This window comes from Dipodomys merriami, unplaced genomic scaffold, assembly GCF_024711535.1.
Source record: "Dipodomys merriami isolate MVZ:Mamm:240054 unplaced genomic scaffold, mDipMer1.0.p SCAF_16, whole genome shotgun sequence".
In the NCBI taxonomy this organism is placed as follows: domain Eukaryota; kingdom Metazoa; phylum Chordata; class Mammalia; order Rodentia; family Heteromyidae; genus Dipodomys; species Dipodomys merriami.
Window position 1 is genome coordinate 33,463,474 of NW_027202937.1, and position 13,388 is coordinate 33,476,861.

Here is a 13,388-nt window from a genome sequence, read left to right on the forward strand (position 1 = left end):
AGATGAGAGCTTTTTTTATGTTTTGAATTTCCATAGACAATCTCAGGTCCTTTGGATCTACTCATAAAAAAAACCATGTCAGGCTGTCTCACATACAAGGAGACTTTCAAGCTACATATTTAAAGATGTATTTAAAATAGAAAGAAATAGAAAAGGAAACATTTCCTGCTCTCCACAAAGAGAGTTAAAAACTCAAAATGGCAGCTACTATTGAAGTGGGATGCTTGGTTTAACTGGGGCCATTTTGCCTTCTTGGTGGAGGAAGGTGAAGTCCTACCTCCCAGGTGATGGGTGAGCCTGAATTCCTAGAGGCAGGGGTAGGGACCTGGATGATAGGTTACTAGACCTGTCAGTCCTGTGCTTCCAACTCACTCTTGAGTTTCCTGTGACCCTGTCCTCTGACCCTGACCCTAGTCCCCATTAGCTCAGATATCATTATGCCATGCCTTGTGTGCTATGTCTCCTCTCTCCTGGTTCTCCTCTGGTCACCATGGTGACGCACTTCAGCTCTCCATTGGAGCTGATTTAGTTTGTTGGTATTGTTTTTCTGTTCTTTCATCTCCTGCTTGCATGGCTCAGTTTCCTGACAATGTTAAGTGTATTTGAGGGGCTGCAGGTCTTTGTGATGAGAGTATATGTGCACTTACCAGCCTTCCAATGAAAATTCCTGGGTTCAGCCTCTCAAAATGTAGCTTCTCTGTTTCTCAGGACTAAGATAACTTACAACATTATCTGTAGCTTTCATACTTTTTAAACTGGAACATGTGGTCATGTCAGTCTTACCAATCCTAATCCTTGAACCCTGGTTTTAAGTGCTCAAGATGAGTGAGGCCCACCCCAAACCCAGGTAATCTCATTAGAACTTCCTTTTGCCAAAACTGCTTTTTATTCTTTCTGCCTATACCTATTCATTTAGAGTTCCAGAGATCTATCATTTCAAAGCAAAAGGAAGATTTTTGTCTCTCCTATGTCATTTAATCTACAATTCAGCAGTAGGTATGGTGGGAGGGAAGCTTAACTGTTCTTTTAAGTTGCTTCCTAGATTTAGCCTTTTTGGGATTTGTTAAAAAATAAGTTTCCCAGTCTCCTCATCTGTCTGTTGTGCCTTAATATGATTCTAATTGCTATACCAAAAAGATTCCTTTTCATTTTGTGTTTTTAGAGCTAAGTTGAGTTTTAAATTTGTATAGGAAAAAAGCAAGTGAGAATAGAAAAAGCTGGATGGTAATCAGGGCAAAGTCTCCCCTCCTGCAGAAGTTCTGCTTCCTTTACCATGGCCTTGAGCAATCCTATATGCTGCAGGCCTCTAGACATCACATCACCATGGCCTTGAGCAGTTATGACTATTGCCCCTTGAGCATCACATTATGGCCCATTGCCACAGGAAGACTTGAATGTGAACAATGGGCTAATTGGAACCTAAAGGAGTATACTGGAATGGGCACCCAGTCAGAGGGGCTAAAGATGCATAGAGATCAGGCTTCTTAGAGCCTCTAATTGGAGTGAGGGACTGATAGGGACCACAGGCCATTCAGTGATTTTTAGAGTTACATCTCTCTCTCTTAGAGACACTTTATTAACCCCTCACAATGTCCCCCATACAGTGTCCTCTTTTGAAATCCATTCTATTTAGCAGGAGCTCTACTTACCTTCCTTTTAATAAATCACTGCCATTTTAACCCTTCCTCTGTGCCTATGGACTCATTCTTTGGGACCCAAGAAATGAAGAAATGGATCCACTTTTCAGGATCACAAGGATAGCCAGGAAAACCTGAAACAGAACAGTAATGTGGGAGACTAGCCCTACAAGATATTAAACCATATCTTTAAACTTATAATTGAAGAATGTGAGCAATGGGACCAGATAGAAAGCCCAGAAACAGACTCAGGTATACTGGCAATATGTACTTGAAGTATGCAGTAATGGTGGAATATGCAGCCATCTGGGAAAATATGATCCTTGAATAATCAGAGCTAGAACAACTAGAAACTCATTTGGAAATGAGCTCAAATCAGATCTGTAGTTTTCAGACATCAGAATAAACTCTAAATGAGCCAGTGATTTGAATATAAGAAGTAATCAAAATAATATAATATTCAATATATTATAATATTGGAAGAAAGCAGTGGTGAACTCTAAAATCTAGAGAAAGCCTTTCTAAGCCATGGTTTAAAATTGATAAATGATAAAGAGAAAAATTACTAACTTTGACTATATTAAATAATTATATTCCAAACCCACCAGAAGCACCATCACAAACTAGGGGATGATATTCATGCCTTATATCACAAAGGATGAATTATTCTTGCCTATAAAGAGATATTAACCATAAAGAATGGCTGACTGGCAGGGGACACCTGTAATCCCAGCTAGATGGAAAGCAGAGGTAGAAGGATGGAGGTCTGAGGCAAGCCAGAGAAAAAGTGGGAGACCCCTATCTGAAAATCAAACTAAAAGCAAAAGGACTGGAAATAAGACAGGTACAGCAGCTCACATCTGTAATCCTGGCTACTCAGGAGGCTAAGATTGAGAGAATCATGGTGTAAGGCCAGGTCTGAAAGTTTACCATACCAGAAATATGCACTAGTGCTATACACTTACCATTCCAGCTATGGCAGAAAGCATAAGAGGATCACAGGCCAGGCTGGCCTGGAAAAAAAATGTAAGAACCTATCTCAAAAATAGCCAAAGCGAAACAGCCTGGAGGCATAGCTCAAATGGCAGGCTGTTTGCCTAGTGATCACTAAGCCCTGAATTCAAGTCCTAGTACCTTGAAAAAGTAGGGGTATAGCTCAAGTGGTAGAGAACTTGCCTAACAATCTTTTTTCCCCTCAGTTTAAGTTGAATATTTTTATTGAAGTTAAAAACAAACCCTTGTGTAACCAGACAGAAAGAATAAAGTAGACAAAGGTGTTCTAATCTGGCTGTATAATTAATGGGAATCTGCTTTGTTCTCATGACTCTATTTTGCTCCCATGACCCACCGACCACTCTCCCCCAGCGACCCCTTCTGGTTCTCAAGAAAACTGCACCCCTGGCCTTATCTGAAAGTGCAGCACCAGCCTTACTTGAAAGTTCAGGTAGGCTACTCCTCTCATAAAATCCTAAACAGGACAGTTTGCACCATAAATCCTCAAAAGGACAGGTCAAAGAATCCCAAAGAAGATCTCACCTTTGAATGTATAAAAATCGACTGCCCCACCCCCCCGTCCTTGTTTTTTCAATCTTGCTTGGTGTTACATGGAGTCCCTCTGCAGCAATGATTAAAACATGTTCTGGTTTGTTGAGGTCTCTGCCTTTTTTCTCTCCTTCCCTCTGCTTGATCTTTCCTAATAATAGTAATATTCTCTCCTTCACTAAAATATAACAAAGGCTTGTTCTCTGTGTTGATTTTAAGATTGTTCCATTAAACCATTATTTAGTATCTTTTGAATAGGTTAACCTCTTAACTACTCAGAGCTTCTTCTCAGAAACACTCACCTATGATGCAGGAAAATCCATCATTTATTTGGAAAACATTTATATTTTATACAGGATGCACAAATTTTTAGGTGAAACAATAGAAAACGTAATTACAGCTAGCCTACAACTAGCCTAGCTGCATTGTGATTATGCCTGTCATTTGTCTATCAGATACAGCTAGAATTTAATCACATTATTTACAGAGGGCCAATGCTCTCATCTAAAGATAAAGGGGCTCATAATCCTAGGAAAACACAATCATTATATACACTGTAAAGACTACAGGGTATGAAATCCATCTTCAACCATAAACATCAGTCTCACAGGACCAAGCATACAAGGTCTAAGGTAAGCTGCCTGTCTTTTTTTTCTTTGCATCCAATGGCTTGGATTTCCTTTTCGCTTACTTCAAATGAAAACATTTCCAGAGTCCCTGCTTGGAGATAGCCTGGAGTGAGTTCCTCAGAACATCCTTGACCATGTTAAGTCTTCATCCTTTGGGGATGGATTTGATAGGAAACAGGCATAACTTAGTCACAGCTGAGGGAGCCGAGCTGTAGGATCCCACCTTGGGTCAAGTGTGAGGCTCTACTGTAAAACTATGAGACCAGTTTTCTTGTACAGCTGGTAACAGTTTGGCAGTCCTGATGGAGTAGAGTCCCCTCAACTGAGCACTGAGAGGCAACACTCACCTGAACAGTTTAAGCATTTTCCATTTTCCATTTTTTGGCCTTTACATTGCTCTCACATAGACTTTGGAATTCCTCTCTAGTTTCACTCCCTCTTGCTTTCTTATGGATTGTTTATTAAAGATTGGCAGGCAGGAACCTAGGGATTATTGTGAAACTCTAGCTTTCAGCTCTAAGAATCCTAAGATGGCAGTACAACCATAGGGCAAGGCCTGGCAATAGGGCTTGGGATGCCACTGGCACAGAGACACATTCCATTTAACCTATTTTTCTTGTATTGCATGCAAGAATCTTCCCTATAGCTTGGATCTTGAACCCAGTGAGAACTGGCTGGCCTGCTGTTATAGTATTCAATGATAAACTTCAAAAAGCATCAGGTACACTTAAGGGCTGCTAAACTCCAGGTGGAAAGTAACTTGAATATTTTTACTGTAACTAGCAGATATGCCATGTACTGCTGAGGCTCCAGGAGCTGCTGGATTTTAAACCTGGTCTTTAGAAAGTCATGAGACATCTGCTTCTTCTGACTCGATGCCTCAAGCATTAGTACTGTATTTTCCCCCTCAGAAACTGCTGGTTTGAAGGATTTCACTGATTTATCTTTCAGATCAGATTCCCTGGCACTATCAACAGCATCTTCAAACTGCTGGGCCTCTGAGAATTTTTGTGCTGTGCTTTCATTCATCCATGAATAGTCTAACTGTGCTGACCAGGTGGCAACAACCCCACAACATCCCTGGAGGTGGCTCTTCATGGGTGCTGAAAAGAGTAGGCTGGTCTTTCTCTACCTTGGACATAGTGCTGCTAATGCACAAAGCTTCTTTTAATTCTCTGCTCAGGATTTTGGCTAGTAAGGGGCATAAGCTCTCTCCTCTCTACTTATACACTCACAGCATCTGTGGGAAGTTCAGTGGCTTGGAGACAGGTATGAGAAGAAAAAGGTAATCCATCAAGTTCATCTGTCACTTCCATAGCATACCTGTTTCTGGTTTTCATCGAAGTTTGCTGAGCTGGTTCTAATTCTGCATTGTCCAGATAGAAATTCACACCTGCTGGCAATGTGGGACAGCCCTGAGGAGCATCATCCCAGGCTGGGTCTCCAAAAGGAGAATGGGTAGCTCTTGAGGATCCACAATCCAAAGACTGCACAGGATTCACCTGAATGTGAATCACCAAGGTGCCTTGTGTGATTTTTCCAGCCTGAGTGCCATTTGCATGCAACACACTGTTGACATTTTGACAGAAGCTATTATTCTGAGACAGGCTCCCAGGCTCATGCTGGCTCTGCCATTTCAGGCACTCAGACTCCAGCCTGGCTACCATGTCAAGGACATGGACTTGAATTCCCTCTGTGGCTCACCCAGGATTTCCTCTTTCAGTGGGGTCTTCCCAAGCTCCTGTGGAAGAGAAGGGCTCAGGAGTTGGGTGCACATCTCTGGATTGGTCAGAAAAGCACAAAAGGACAGGAGAATTGTAGTTTTTGCACAGCTAGCTGGTAGGGCACTGGCTCTTTGCTCAAGGAGGGCAACCATTTGTATAATGCACAAAGACTACCCAAGATTGCCAAGGAATCTTAACATTCTGAGTTTAACACCTGCCAAAAAAGAAAAAAAAAAACAAAAAAAAACACTACTGGGAAAACAATGAAAATAAATTTTAGAAATAAAAGTTAGGACCACTCATAATAAAAATCAGATTGGAAAATACATCAATGTTACACCGTCTACTTAGTATGTATGAGGACTTGGGTTCAGCACACACACACACAAACAAACAAAAACCTAACACAATACCCACCTTATTATGAAATAACAATACCAAAAAGAAGAAACATTAATGTTCTAGTTAACTAGAACACCGAGGATAGTGTTCCTCTATCAGGTAGGTATCATTCCAAGGTTTGGCAGTAACTTTACCATTAACCACATTAGTAAAACTGGGAATATAGCTGATGAGATGTTAAAACTAAAATTATTTATTGCCAGGTGCTGGTGGCTCAGCCTGTAATCCTAGCTACACAGGATGCTGAGATCTGAGGATCTTGGTTAGGAGTTGGCTGGGGGAGAAAAACTTGATAAACTCAAGCAGCAAAAAGCCAGAAGTGGAGGTAAGGCTTAAGTGGCAGAGAGCCAGCCTTGAGCAAAAAAGCTAAGCAAGAGCAAGAAGTTCTGAGTTTGATTCCCAATATCAGCATAAAAAATAAAACAAAAAACAAAAATTATTCCATGATACTTACTTTCTTTTGCCAGTACCATTGGACTTACTTGGCCGGCTTGCTCATGGCTAGTAACTCCCACATAAGCCTTGCCTCTATCCCTCAATAATATTTGTGAAAATACCATACAGAGGGGTTACAATTACATGGGCAAGATAATGAGTACATTTCTTATCAAGCATTGTTGCCTCCTCCTTTGTTTCCCCTTTTTATCCCTTCCCATCGCCCCACCCCTTCTGCCTCCCCTACCCCTTTCCCTGTGTGTGTGTGTGTGTGTGTGTGTGTGTGTGTATGGTTTTTTTTTTTTTGGTTGGTCATGGTGTTTGAACTCGGCCTGGGTGCTGTCCCTCAGCTCTTCAGCTCAAGGCTAGCGCTCTACCACTTGAGCCACAGCACCACTTCAATATTTCTTAAGCAGAGTAAATAAAACATTAGCAAGGATCTTTGAAACAGGTATTAGGCACTATTGCATGGGAGAGAGATTGGACTTGATGTCATTACAGCATAAACAATAAGGGATTTATAGCCAAGGAGCAGTGTGTGGGATGATGGATGGAAAATAACGAAGATGAAACACTGGGGCTAAGTGGTTTTCTGTGAAATCCAGGATTAGATTTCTGGATAATTGCTGAAGACAAGCCAGGGTGACCAACATCATCAGGAAATATTGGGAAATAAGGAACTTAATCAGATAATGAGAGTGATAAGGTATCTAGGATGGGGAATTTCTGGCTAAACCAACAAGAGTCTTATTAAAACTGCATTTTATAGTACAGCATGCTGGTTCATGCCTGTAATCCCAGCACTGGTGTGGTGGAAGATGTAGGATTGGAAGTTTAAAGGCAGCTGAGGATACATAGTGAGGCCCTGTCTAAAAACAAGTAAGCAAAACAAAACAAAAACCTCTTACAAATGAAAGCTTTCAATTATCCCAAAAGATTACCTACTGGGACATGTAAAGCCACTTGTACAACCATGTTCACTTTTGTACTAGTCACCACAGCCAAGTTAAGTAATGAGCCAAGATCCCCTTCAATGGACAAATGGATCAAGAAATGCACCCCATTTTATGTACATATATATATCATATTGTATGTATATATATAGATATATATATAGATAGATAGATGAATTTTACTCATCCATCAGGAAGAATAATATTACATCATTTGCAAAGAAATGGATGATCCTGTAAAAAATTGTAAGTCAGTCTCAGAAAGACAAGGAATACATATTTTCTCCCATATGTATAAGTTTGATCTAATTTTTTTTTGTTAGTCATGGGGCTTGAACTCTGGGCCTGAATACTGTCCCTCAGCTCTTCAGCTCAAACTAGCACTCTACCACTTGAGCCACTGTGCCACTTCTGGTTTTCTGGGTGGTTTACTGGAGTCTCACTGCTTTTACTGCCTGGGCTGGCTTTGAACCACGATCCTCAGATCTCAGCCTCCTGACTAACTAGGATTACAAGCATGAGCCATGGGCTTCTGGCTTTAAATCTAATTTATAAATATATATGTGAATATATACAGGGTTATATGCACATGTACATAAATGTATTAACTGAATATGGTTTATACAGGGGAGAATTCTAATGGTGTTACTCCTCTGAACAAATAGCTTATAGTCTAAATAATGAAGATCAGAATGCTGGCACTTAAGGTGTGTGTATGGAGAGAGTGAGGTTGAAAGGGCGTGCAGATGAATGGAGAGAAGGGGGAGAATGCAATTGCAATATACATGAAAATGGAGCTGGGAAGATTGAGGAAGCGGGTGTGGTTGGGAGAGATGGGAAGAATGAGGGAAGTGGTGACATTGATCAAGATGCATTGTACTCATAAACTGGTAATTTGAATTGAAATTCCTTTGTACAGCTACTTAAAGATAATAATAATAATAAGAAAGCCCTGGATTTTCCAAGTACGTGCATAAATGGGCCTGGATCAAGATTCAGAGGTGTGATTATTTGACTAGGCACTGAACCTTTGTCAAGGACAAAATAATACAACCTCTACTGAGGGGAATTTGATAACAATTAACAAAAAATATGTGTAGTTCTCTTTTGACATGGCAATCCCCTTTCTAGAATCCTAGGAACTTGGATTATTGATATTTCTTCATGAATACAAATAATTCACAGTAAGTTCTTGCTACTATAATGTGGTCTATGGGCCAGCCCAATGAGGCACAGGGAAACTTACTAGAAATGCTCAACCTCAGGAGCTACTAAACTGACACCATGTCTGGATGATTTGAATGTGCACTACAATTTGAGGAGTTATCCATGGTGGCATTATTTGTAAGTAAGATAGAAATCAGTCTAAATGGCACACAAAGGAATACTGTGCAGCCAAGAAAAAGAATGCTGAAGATATCTATGTACTAAATCAGAGGGATATACAAAAACATATTAATGAAAAAAGTATGTTGTAGAACTATGGATAAAAAATAGAATTCTATTTGGTAAGAAGGGCAGAATTAGAATTATACATACATACCTACAGACAGACACATAATTTGTACATACACTGATTAATTTTGCAAAAGAAGACTTATTTTGTGAAGGGGATTTTTATTTTTGCAAAGGGAGAATAAGTTTGCAGCTAATAAAATTGGGGTGGAAAGTATTGTAGAGAATAAGAGTCTCATTACCTCCAAAATTAAAACTGAGGTAGAGGCTGGTTTGCTCCAGCCATCTACTAGAGGAGCCAGGGATACATTAAGTGCTACATAATGCCAGATTAGCCTCTGCAAGCAAGAAGTACCTGCCTCAAGTGGCAACATAGCCCATGTGTCACTGGAATCATTCAAATTCCCATATGAGCCACAATCAAATGTTATGGGAGCCACCACTCCCCTGGAACTGGGGCAGAGTCAAACCCAGACAGGTTCCCAGAGGGCATGAACCTCAACTCAGGGCACTTAGCTTGTGGCAGTGGGGGTGGGGGGGAGGAGCATGTTCATGACACTGATGCCCACTGAACTGGTGACATCACAAAAAGGAATTAAAACATGAAGGTGGGTAGGTATGGAGTTTATGGAAGTTTTATTTTTATTTTTGCTGATCCTGGGGCTTGAACTCAGGGCCTGGGCACTATCCCTGAGCCTTGTTGTGCTCTACCACTTGAGCACAGCTTTTTCTGAGTAGTTTATTGGCGATAAGAGTCTCATGGACATTTCTACCAAGGAGATTCTCAGATCTCAGCCTCCTGCATAGGGAGGATTATAGGCATGAGCCACTGTCACCCAGCAGGAAGTTTTATTAAAGCAGGAAGCAAAGCATATGGCAGCAAGGATAAAAAATAGGATGCTATTTTGGTAAGAAAGGCAGAATTAGAATTATACATACATGCAGAAATGTAATGTGTACTCAATCCTTTGTGGAATGCCACTATAAGTCTCAAGTCAGTTTTCAGCTGTTAGATCACATGCACCTTCCTTTCAGCGTCTGGCATTACTCATTTGCTGTGACAACTCTCTTCTCATTGGGTCTAAGGTCTTGGATTTAATAAATTTGAAGCTTCCAAATACCAAGTCTCCTCAATTGACATAAGGAATTGATGCTTAAGAATTTGCCAAGTACTTCCTTTTAGAAGATGTTTCTTTTTTCTTTTTCTCTCCTTTCCCCCCAGCTCCCTTTTCTTTTTGGTGCCTGTCCTGTGGCTTGAACTCAGGGCCTGAACATTGTCCCCAAGCTTTTTTTTTTTTTTTTTTTTTTTTTTGCTTAAGGCTAGTACTCTACCACTTGAGCCACTAGAGTTTTGGTGGTTAGAGATGTACTTTGCTTCCTGGGCTGACTTTGAACCCTAATAATCACATCTCAGTCTCCTGAGTAGCTAGTGGTATGAGCCACCTACCTGGCTAGAAGATGTTTCTTTAGAGCAGAAAAACCTATTTCCCACCCCACCACCCATACTGGGGCTTGAGTTCAGCTCTACTTCCAGCTTTTTTTGGTGATTAATTGGAGTCTCATGAACTTTCCTGCAGACTGGCTTCCAACTGTAATCCTCAGGTCTCCACGAAGTAGCTGGGATTACACAGGCAAGAGCCATTGGCACCAGGTTACTAAAGCTCATCTTTAGAAGGTATTTATTCCCCTTTACTGAGGTCTCCTTTTTGTTTAAGGATGAATTATACAGGATATTTTTCTTTCAATATTTACTCAAGATTTGTGGATGTAAGGTTAAAACTATGAGTAGCTGCTTCTGCATAATGAAGAGAGGTGAGAATTTCAAGTTATTTAGCAGTAGGATGCTTATGATAGCTTATTCTTAGCTCTAGGCTCTTAGTTCACTTTGGAATCTGCCCTCTACCCTGCCCCGCAAATGTTCTCCTGCCTTAATGTCCCTAATTTAAGATGACTCAATTACTGAGAAAACTTGTCCAAGGGCAAGGATTGAGCAGGCAGAAAGCTGTCTGAGGTTTCCAAAACTGATATATATATATATATATATATATATATATATATATATATATATATATATATGTATACATATATACACGCATACACATATACGTATGTTTGTGTATGTACCAGTCCTGGGGCTTGAACTCAGGGCCTGAGCCCTGTCCCAGAGCTTCTTTTGCTCAAGGTTAGTACTCTACCACTTGAGCCACAGCGCCACGTCCAGCTTTTTCTGTTTATGTGGTACTGAAAAATTAAACCCAGGGCTTCATGCATGCTAGGCAAGCACTCTACCACTAAGCCACATTCCCAGCCCCCAAAACAGATACTACTTTTAAGGCTGTCTATTATGGCTAGAGAAGTTGAGCATTTTTTTCATGTGTCTATTGGCCATTCTTATTTCCTCTTCAGAGAAGTCTCTCTTAAAGTCTTATTAATTAGGCAGTTGTTTCTTTGAGGATTTGTTGTTGGGGGGTTTATTTTTTTGAGTTCTAAGTATATTTTAGATATGAGACCCTTGTCCATTGTATTGCTAGGGAAGATCCTCTCCCAATCCATGGGCTTTCTATTGATCTTGCTATGCCCTTTGCCATGCAGAAGCTCTGCAATTTCATGCAATCCCATTTGTCCAACTTTTCTTTGATTTGTTGTGTTTCTGAGTCTTTATTAAGAAAATTTCGGCTTGTGTCAAGGAGTCCTAGGAGTTTCTCCTATTCCTTTCTGTAATGTTTTCAGAGTGTCTGCTTTGACTTCAAGGTCTTTGACCCATTTGGAGTTGATTCTGGTGCAGGGTGATATATAAGGATCTAGCTTTAGTTTTCTACAGGTGTGTAACCAATTTTGTCAGCACCATTTACTGAAGAGGCTGTCTTTCTCCCATTCTATTTTTTTTTAGCTCCCTTATCAAAGATTAGGTGGCTATTGGTCTGTGGGTTCAGTTCTGGATCTTCAATTCTATTCCATTGGTCCTCAGGTCTGTTCTTGTGCCAGTACCAAGCTGTTTTGATTACTATGGTTTGGTAGTAGAGTTTGAAATTTGGTATTGATATTCCTCCAGCAATGGCTATAATCAAGAAATCTAACTGAAGGGGATGTAGTCAAAAGGAAATCCTACTACATTGTTGGTGGGAGTGTAAACTTGTTCAACCACTTTGGAAAGCAGTATGGAGGTTCCTCAAAAGACTACACAAACAGCTCCCCTATAACCCAGCAATCCCACTTCTGGGTATTTACCCAAACCATCACAAACAAGGCCACACTAAAGCTACCAGCACAAATATGTTTATTGCAGCATTATTCACCATAGCTAAGATATGGAACTAACCCAGATGCCCTTCAGTAGATGAATGGATCAATAAAATGTATATGTATATACGTAATGTATACACACACAATGGAATTCTATGCTTCCACCAGAAAGAATGACACCTCCTCATTTATTAGGAAATGGAAAGACTTGGAAAAAATTCTATTAAGTCAAGTAAGCCAGGCCCAAAGAAATATAGGTCCCATGGTTTTCCTTATTTGCAATAGCTAGTATATGTCTAGGATAAGCTTACCAGACAAACAGAAAAGGTCAAAAGCTATGCACATATGACCATATAAGATGATGTTAAGCAAAATGAACCCCAAGATAGGAACAAAAAAGGTTTTATCTTTGTTGCTGTTGTTTTTAATGTATTTATAATGTACTATGTGATTTTTTTGTTTCTTTTGTATGTTTGTCCCCCATGGTATAATCCCTGTTTTCACTGTATTTGATTCTGGTACCCTGTATCTTGTATATACATATTTCTAATTTGGGGAGGGGAAGGGAAATAACAAAATGCTGAAACAAAGATACAGGTTGACCCATTGTAACAATGAGATGTACAAGACATTATGTTGAAAGCGAACTTTACAATTTGGGGGTGGGGGGGAGGAGTGGGGGGGTAGGGAGAAAAGGGATGGTGGGGGAAAACAAAGGAGGGGGTAACAATGCTTGATAGTAAATGTATTCATAACCTTACTCATGTAACTGTAACCCCTCTACAGTATGTTTACAATAAAATATATTTTAAAAAGAATTAAATTCTTTTTCATATTTTATGTTATTCTCTAGATCCCTTCCAATAAATTCATCTTTTTTGGCCAAAAAAAAAAAAAGTCTGTCTAGCATTCTTCCCCAATCCAGTGCTCTTGCTCCCCAGGGCTGCTGCCACACGGTGGATGGCGTTTACATTCTCTTCCATATAATCTATCAGGGTCTCATCTTACAACCTGTACTGGCAGTGATCACCTGAACTTTGCCCTACCCTGCCCTGCCCTTTTCTTTCCGATGCTGGGCATAGAATCCTGGGACTCATGAGCTCTTGACAATCTACCTTCAGTACAGGTGCTAAAACTCTTCTTTCTCTCTCCTCCCTCTCTCCCTCTCCCCCTTTCCTTCTTTCCACTTCTTTTGGACACGAAGGGCACATGTATGTCCACTAAGGGAACAGTAAACAAGCTGGTGGGGTAGCTCCGTGACTTCCCCATCCCCCAATGGAAAACACCCAGAAATCCAGGCCTCTGTGTGTTCCTCGCACTAGTTTTTCAGAGCAAGAAGTTAGCGAACACAAGTAGACCGGAAGGGAG

The 13,388-nt window shown here is 40.4% G+C and overlaps 1 protein-coding gene and 1 pseudogene across 1 annotated transcript in view; both read right to left on the minus strand.

Moving 5' to 3' along the window:
• The window catches only part of Nqo2 (N-ribosyldihydronicotinamide:quinone dehydrogenase 2), a 102,227-nt gene that overhangs the window by 50,152 nt on the left and 38,687 nt on the right, over positions 1 to 13,388 (minus strand). The window lies entirely within an intron of this gene.
• Positions 3,548 to 6,433, minus strand: LOC138827719 (F-box only protein 34-like; annotated as a pseudogene).